Source organism: Solanum verrucosum, unplaced genomic scaffold (genome assembly GCF_900185275.1).
Source record: "Solanum verrucosum unplaced genomic scaffold, falcon-dt-bn FXZP01000178.1, whole genome shotgun sequence".
In the NCBI taxonomy this organism is placed as follows: Eukaryota; Viridiplantae; Streptophyta; class Magnoliopsida; order Solanales; family Solanaceae; genus Solanum; species Solanum verrucosum.
This window is the reverse complement of record NW_026020286.1, coordinates 614,709-622,651: the sequence shown is the minus strand read 5'-3', so window position 1 is coordinate 622,651 and position 7,943 is coordinate 614,709. Positions and strand designations below refer to the sequence as shown.

Genomic DNA, 7,943 nt, shown 5'->3' with positions numbered 1-7,943 from the left:
TAAATAACGACGGTTTGGGTCATTACAATAGATACTAATTTATCCCTCGTTTGTCACCGAACGACCAACAAAGGTATAGATACGAGTCCCTCTCGGAGTACTTCTAAACAAACGGACCGACCCATTATAGAATCACGAAAGATGGTGGTTTTTTAATTTTTAAGCACGAAAGGTTCTATACTCAAGGGACCGGTTAGGGAAATAAGGCAACACACGAAGAAAAGAAATGCATCCCACTGCACAGCCTGACCCTGCCAGAGCGGTAGTCTTCCCGCTGAGGCGGGGCCACTGTGGCGAGGAACCTCCCACTGTAGTGGGAGATCAGAGATAATAAAGGGAGGAAAGGGGAATGGTTTCCCCATTTCCTCCATATTCTCATTCAGAAATTCTCAAAACCCTCTCAATCACTTCGCTTCGAACGTCAATTTCAAGGTAATGTTCTCGTTCCTTACACTATTTACTTCAATACTTACTTAACTGCAATTTCATGATGTTAAACAACTGATTAGAAGGGCCTAGGGGTAGTTATTCAAAAATTTTGAGCATAGGTTGCTTGATTTATTAGTAAAACATAGCATGGACACTTCTTTTACTTTCACAACGTCTCCACAATATTTTGCGCTTAAGGATTTCATGAAAAATACGGTTGAAACAATACTAAAATGGGTCGGGGAAGTTGAAAGGTTTTCTTGGTGCAAAACTCGGATTCAGACCATTTAGGGGTTATTTTTTTAGAATTACAACATATTTAGGTACTAGGGTACTTTATAAACTCTGATCTATTGAAATTCTGTGAAAACAAGGATTTTGGGACGAAACGGCGCTGTAGCGGCCTACTTCGTCCCGCTGTGGCGGGATTTAGGTTGTTGTTGCGGGATTCACTGGGGTAGTGGCCCCTTGCCACTTCAATTAGAAAATTTCTCTTTCCTTTCCAATCTTGCCTGATCCCACGGAGTTCTAACGTGTTCATTTCCTAAATTTTGCAATCTTGTTTACTATGGCTGTTGTTAACGAAGAAAATCTACATTTTGTTCGGTTTACCGATGCAGCACATCAGGAAAGGTACCACGATCACCGGAACACCAAGTTCTATTGCGAGAATGGTTTTCACTTGCTGAACCTAGAAGAGAAGGTGCTCGCTTTTTATGCGCGATTGATGGAGTTCCGATAGGCCCTACTTTTCACTCCCCGATCTACCTCCGAGATGCGGACACGGGACCTAGGATCACAAGTGACCCCAAGTTAATCCTTCTGGCATGACATGAGCATACTAAGAATAATAAAACTGATCCGGATGCTAAATAATAATGAAAGTCTATAATGATGGGGAATACTCATATAGTAAAATTGAATATATCAAATGTGAGAGTTTAATACAAAAGAAATACCAAACTCAAATACTAAGCTGAATCTAACTATGTCTGAAAATAGCCTCTAACTGACTAGAAGTGCTGGGACAGGCCCCAGCTAAGTCTAGCAAAAATTGAAACTAAGAGACTGAACAATGAAACATAACATGACTATTGTCCTCGAAGAATGAGGACTCACCACTGTAGCTGCTGAACTGAAGATCGAGAACCGATCTATGTGTGATCTGACTGCTGAGGACCTGAACCTATTTCACGAGAAGATGTAGCGCAGTGTATGCGTCAGTATTTGAAAGGTACTGAACATGTATGATATAGTAACGCTGAAATAAACATATAACTGAACAAGTAATAAAGCAAGAGTATAATATGAACATGATATATATACTGAATACTGAACTATCTAGATGCAATGACCAATTTATAACATGCTAAGACTGAAATACTAAATATATTGATAAATTATCGATGCAATAGAGTCTGACTGAACTGTGGGAGTTACTAATAACCGATAATAAAATCACATGAGCTAAATGTGGAGTCTGATGAATACGCCCCATCGAGAGGACCCAATAACCCTGCGTGATCACTAAAATGATGCTCACAGAGGGGGCTTACAACCTACGTCGTTCGTAGTTTTGGGACTATACGGGTGACTGACCCATAGTCCAACTCGATACTTTGCTACTCCCAATATATTAAGTGATTAACAGATTATGACTAAATTACTGTAATATACTAGATAGCTCAAACTGACATGCAAACTGAGAATGCAACATTAATAAATTGATAATGGCTCATTCAAAAACTGAGGCATGTATATCTGAAATATCTGGCCTAACATGTGTAATTCAAGAACTAAAGAACTACATAGCTAAGGATATGGAATTCATGCAAGAAACCAAGTAATAACATGATAATCTGATTTAAAACATTTAAATAACTAATTCATAATAATTTGCTGAAGTTCTTGAAACCTTAGGTCCAGTTGATAATAGGGAATCAAGAATCTGACTGAAATCTAGGGACCTAATGGGAGAAAGGAACCCACTAGTGAAATCCCACATACCTGGTGACGAATTCCACGGAGAAATCTTTTGATTTCGGGGCTGGAACTGATGGAATCTTGTTGCGTTCTTGAACTAGGGTTCTTGACCTCTTTTCTATTCTCAAGCTCTAATTTTTCTAAGTTTTGATTAAATATTTGACTTAGGTAAGTTCTAGTTATGTTTCTAGGCTTAGACTTACTAAAACCTCATAATTTTGGGTCTATACAACGTAGTTTAGGGGTCCAACGAAATAGGAAAAGACCAAAAGACCCCCAACTTAACTGTTGTCTGAGTGACTGACGTACGGGACTGACGGACCATCGATCGACTGACGGACCGTCAATCGACTGACGGTCCGTGCTGGTCATCCGTCGATCAGTACTGGAGGCTGAATATGGGGGTCTGACCTACTACCCTGGACCACGGACGGTGGTCTGACCTACGGTCCGTAGGTCCTGGCGTAGGTCTAATTTTAGCCAAATTTTTTGGCTGAGTTCTAGGGGAGGTTTCAGGTGTGAACCATAGACCACTAGCACGGGCCGTGGGTCACCCTATGGTCCGTGGGTAGAGACCGTGAGTTGCATCTGCAACCTCTGGAAATCTGTTCTGAGGTCCGTTATTGGATACGGGGTGTTACATTATCTCCCCCTTGGAAACATTCGTCCTCGAATGAAGACTAACTACCTGAAATGGAGGGAGAGGGCTCCAGTCCCTACTACTAAAATACAGAAGCTGATTTCTGTCTGAACTAAGTTCCAAGAACATGCAAATACGCTGAAAATGCAAGTACAAACTGAAGGAACATGATACTAAGACTGAAGCTACACATGAATGACTGAAAAACTGAAGAGAAACTATTATCTCAAGCTGGAGTGGAATCGGAAGGAAAGAGGTGAGGATAGTTGGCCTTCATGGCTGCTTCTGCTTCCCAAGTAGCTCCCTCTACGGACTGACTCATCCACAAAATCTTGACTGAAGCGACTTCTTTGTTTCTCAACCTTCTATCCTAACAATCAAGAATCTCAAATGGTACATCCTCATAAGAAAGGCTATCTTTCATGGCCACACTCTCTAATGGCACTATGGATGTTGGATCACCTACACACTTCTTTAATAGTGAAATGTGAAAGATTAGATGCACTGCTTCTAAATCTGTTGGTAACTCTAACTCTTAAGCCACTTTACCAATCCTTTTCAAGATCCAGTAAGGGCCTACATTTCTAGGACTGAGCTTCCCTTTCTTGCCAAATCTCATCACCCCTTCATAGGTGACACTTTCAGGAAAGTCCAATCATCAACTTGGAACTCTAATTCCCTTCTCCTTACATCTGCATAAGACTTCTGGCGACTATGGTCTATCTTAAGTCTATCTCTAATGAGTTACACTTTCTCCACAACATTAAGGATCGAATCTGGCCCTATCAGGGCTGCTTCACCTACTTCAAACCAACCTACTGGAAATCTACATCTACGCCCATACAATGCTTCATAAGTGGACGTCTGAATGCTGGAATGGTAACTATTGTTGTAGGCGAACTCAATAAGAGGGAGGTAATCATCCCAACTACCCTTGAAGTCAATCACACAAGTTCTCAACATGCCCTCTAAGGTTTGAATGGTACGCTCAGCCTGACCATCCGTCTGCGGGTGGAATGTTGCTCTAACGTTAACCTGAGTACCAAGACCTTTCTGAAACAACTTCCAGAAATGAGAGGTAAACTGAGGAACTCTATCTGAGATGATAGACAAAGGTACCCCATGCAACCTCACAATTTCATTAATGTAAAGCTTGGCGTAGTCCTTCGCCGAATCTGTAGACTTGACCGCCAAAAAACGTGAAGACTTAGTAACTCTATCAACTATCACCCAAATAGAGTCATGCTGTCTGCGAGTACGAGGTAAACCTGTGATGAAGTCCATGTTGATCACTTCCCACTTCCAAGTAGGAATGTCAATCTCTTGAGTCATACCTCTTTGTTTCTGATGTTCTACCTTGACTTTCTGGCAATTGGGGCACTTAGCCACAAAATCCGCTATATCTCTTTTCATAACAATCCGCTAATAGACTTCCCGCAGATCACTATACATCTTAGTGGTGCTTGGATGAATAGAATATCTGGAGTTATAGGCTTTTGCAAGAATCTATTATCTCAACTCACCCACCTTTAGAACACATAATCGACCCTGATAGTTAAGTACACCATCTCTCCCCGGGAGAAAACCTCCACTCTCTGCTGATGGATTGCACCCTTTAGCTCAAGCAATACCGGATCACTGTCTTGGTTTTCCTTAACTTCCACTACCAAAGAAGATTCTTCCCCATTCTGAACCGTTACACCACCATCTGATATGCTCATAAGACGAACTCCTAGGCGAACAAGTTTGTGAACCTCCTTTACTAGCTCCTTTCTTTCTTCCTCAACATGTGCTACACTACCCATAGGTAATCTGCTAAGAGCATTTGCTACTATATTGGCCTTACCAGGATGGTAATGCACACTCATATCATAATCTTTGAGGAACTCGATCCATTTTCTCTGACGAAGATTCAACTCTTTCTGGGTGAACACATACTGAATGCTCTTATGGTCTGTGAACACATCTATGTGAACACCAGACAAGTAATGTCTCCAAATCTTAAGTCAAACACCACTGCTGCTAGCTCGAGGTTATGAGTTGGATAGTTCTTCTCATGCACCTTAAGTTGTCAAGAAGCATAACCTATGACCTTACCTTGTTGCATCAAGATACAACCTAGGCTGATTCTTGAAGCATCACAATATATAACATAACCATTTGAACCCTCTGATAGAGTCAAAACAAGAGCTGTAGTCAACCTAGTTTCAATTCTGCAAATATTTTCTCACAATCATCTGACCACTGATGCTTGACCTTTTCCTGAGTTAACTTAGTCAATGGAGAGGCTATGGATGAAAATCCTTCCACAAACCTTCTGTAATAACCCGCTAGACCAAGAAAACTTCTGATAACTGTAGGAGAGGTAGGTCTGAGCCATTGTTTCACTACTTCTATCTTTTGAGAATCTACTCGGATCCCTTCACTAGACATAATATGCCCAAGGAAAGCAACTGACTGCAACTGATCTTAGGCATATTTATATGCCTAGAAATCTAATAATGCCCATATTTAAGCTAAGTTTGAATTCAATAAGTGTTTGTTTATAGTCTTATCGAGTCTTTTGGTTGTTTATGAGCTAACCAACATGATTAGTTGTGTAGGTGAGCTTAATTGGAGAAACGAGCACGAAAATGGACAGTGGGGAACATAAAAGATCTGAGTCAAAAGGAATCAAGGAAGAAGATTGAATAAATGTCATTCAAGGCATCTCATTATCCTCTCTGCGCCACAGAGAGGAATTTTAGTTTGGCTCGTGAAATAAGTTTTGACGCAGAACCATCCGTGTAGCAGCCACATCGCGGAGAGGTGTGTTTTCTCACAAATCAAATTGGAGTTGTGTCTCCACGTCACGGAGAGGGAGTGAATATTAATTAGCGAGATTTGAGTTTGAGGCAGAACACTTCGTGGAGTGTCCGCGTCGTGGAGAAGGCTAATGAGCCTTGAAGTGAATCTGGGAAGCACCTCCGCGTCGCTAACTAGGTTCCAAATTCGGCCATTTTGGATTTAGTATAAATAGGTCATTATTTTATTTTATTAACTTATTCTCTTTCTGGGTTTTGAAGAACGACGACTTGGGAGAATGTTTTCATCATTTTAGGGTTCTTTCCTAAACTCTTTTACTTTCGATCTCTTTATGTTTATTGAACATTGCTTGATCGATTCTTGATTATAAGTAGCTAAATACCCTAGTTCTAGGGCTGTGGCTACAGGATGATTGTAATCTATTAAGTTTTCATTGGGTTAACGTCAATTATCATATGAATCTTTCTTGTATTCTTGCTTTTTGTATTCGTGACTGATCACCATTGAAATAAATATATTTTCCAAATTGAACTCGGGAGAGGAATAAGAGGATAGAACGTGGGGGCATAAGGAGCATGATTATTTCTTAATAAATAGGGTTAATTTGTATCTAGGATATGGATATACCTAGAAACAATGCTTGGTCACTATACATGAAGAGATTGTAATGCTCGGTACTTAATCCAGCATATCCCCGCTCAATGATGTAGTTAGGTTGTTATTTATCGTGGGGAATTAGAGGTCGGAGACCATCATCATACATTTAACCCTGTGATTAATTGATTCGATAGTTGATATATATACCCATTTAAATGATATTAATTGCATAAATCCTTATAAAAGTTGCAGCCCTGGACCTTAACCAATCATTGTTTTTAGACCCGTGAAATTGAATCGCGTTTGTTACATTTTGTTGAACTCTTAGAATTAGAAAATAAATCACTTTGAAATCTTGATAATAGTTGTTCTTAGCTGAAAGTTGGAGAAATTAAGTGATTCTAAACGTAAGTCCCTATGGGTACGATACCCGACTCTTTATAAGAGTCACTTTAATACTTGAACGACCACGTGCACTTGCGTGTGCGATTTGGGGGCAACCACGTTTTTGGCGCCGCTGCCGGGGACTATAGAATTAGGAATTATTTGATTTTTCTAATTTCTGAAGTTAAAAAACAAGTGTTGACAACTTGATCTTCGCATTTCATTGTTGCTGGTTGTATTGGAACTTCAAACTGGACGACGATCAAGGATTAGTATCGCCTCTAGCGGAACCAGAAAGATTCATCCACTACTGTAGAAGGCTAAGACAACTTACTTATCCGGTCCCTGTTGTTGCTAGTGAACCAACATCTCCAGTAGCAAGAGTTCAGAAAGAGGAACCTGAAATAATGGTTGAGATGAAGGTAAGAGACGTGGCAATCCAAGTACCACCATTGTGATATCATGCATTCAGAAACCTGCAGCTGGTGGAAGGTTTGAACTAAAGCACAGTATGGTGCAACTATTGCACACTAATGGGTAGTTCATTGGTCTGTCGCACGAGGATCCAACAGTCCACATTCAAAACTTCCTCGAGATCAGTGATACTTATACTCCTACTGGAGTAAACGAGGATTACGTGAGGCTCACTTTATTCCCCTTCTCTCTGATTGGGGAAGAAAAAAGAGAGTTAAACTCAGAGCCCGCAAACTCAATTACCACTGGAATGATCTAGCACAGAAGTTCCTCATCAGATTTTTTCCATCTGGAAAAACAGCTAAGTTGAGGAGTGACATTTTGAGTTTTAGACGAAAAGAGGGAGAGAACTTGTACCAAGCTTGGGATAGGTTTAAATTGATGTTGATGAGTTGTCCACATCATCATCAATCTAATGAGGTGTTGGTCCACACCTTCATTGAAGTGTTGGAGCCTAACACCAAAATTCTACTTGATTCAGCTGTAGGTGGTCAGGCTTTGGAGAAGACATATGCTAAGCTATTCACCTTGCTGAACAGGATCTCACAGGGAAACCTCGAATGGAACGGAGGATGGGTGAAACCTGTGATACAAAAAACTGTAGGTATGCTGGAAGTAGATGCAGTGATTG

At 40.6% G+C, this 7,943-nt stretch overlaps 1 non-coding gene across 1 annotated transcript; it reads right to left on the bottom strand.

Annotated features, from left to right (window-relative positions):
- Positions 1-7,615: 7,615 nt before the first annotated feature.
- On the bottom strand, positions 7,616-7,722 carry LOC125834319 (small nucleolar RNA R71). The gene has a single exon (XR_007443346.1). It is a non-coding gene; the product is annotated as a small nucleolar RNA R71 (small nucleolar RNA).
- Positions 7,723-7,943: the final 221 nt, after the last annotated feature.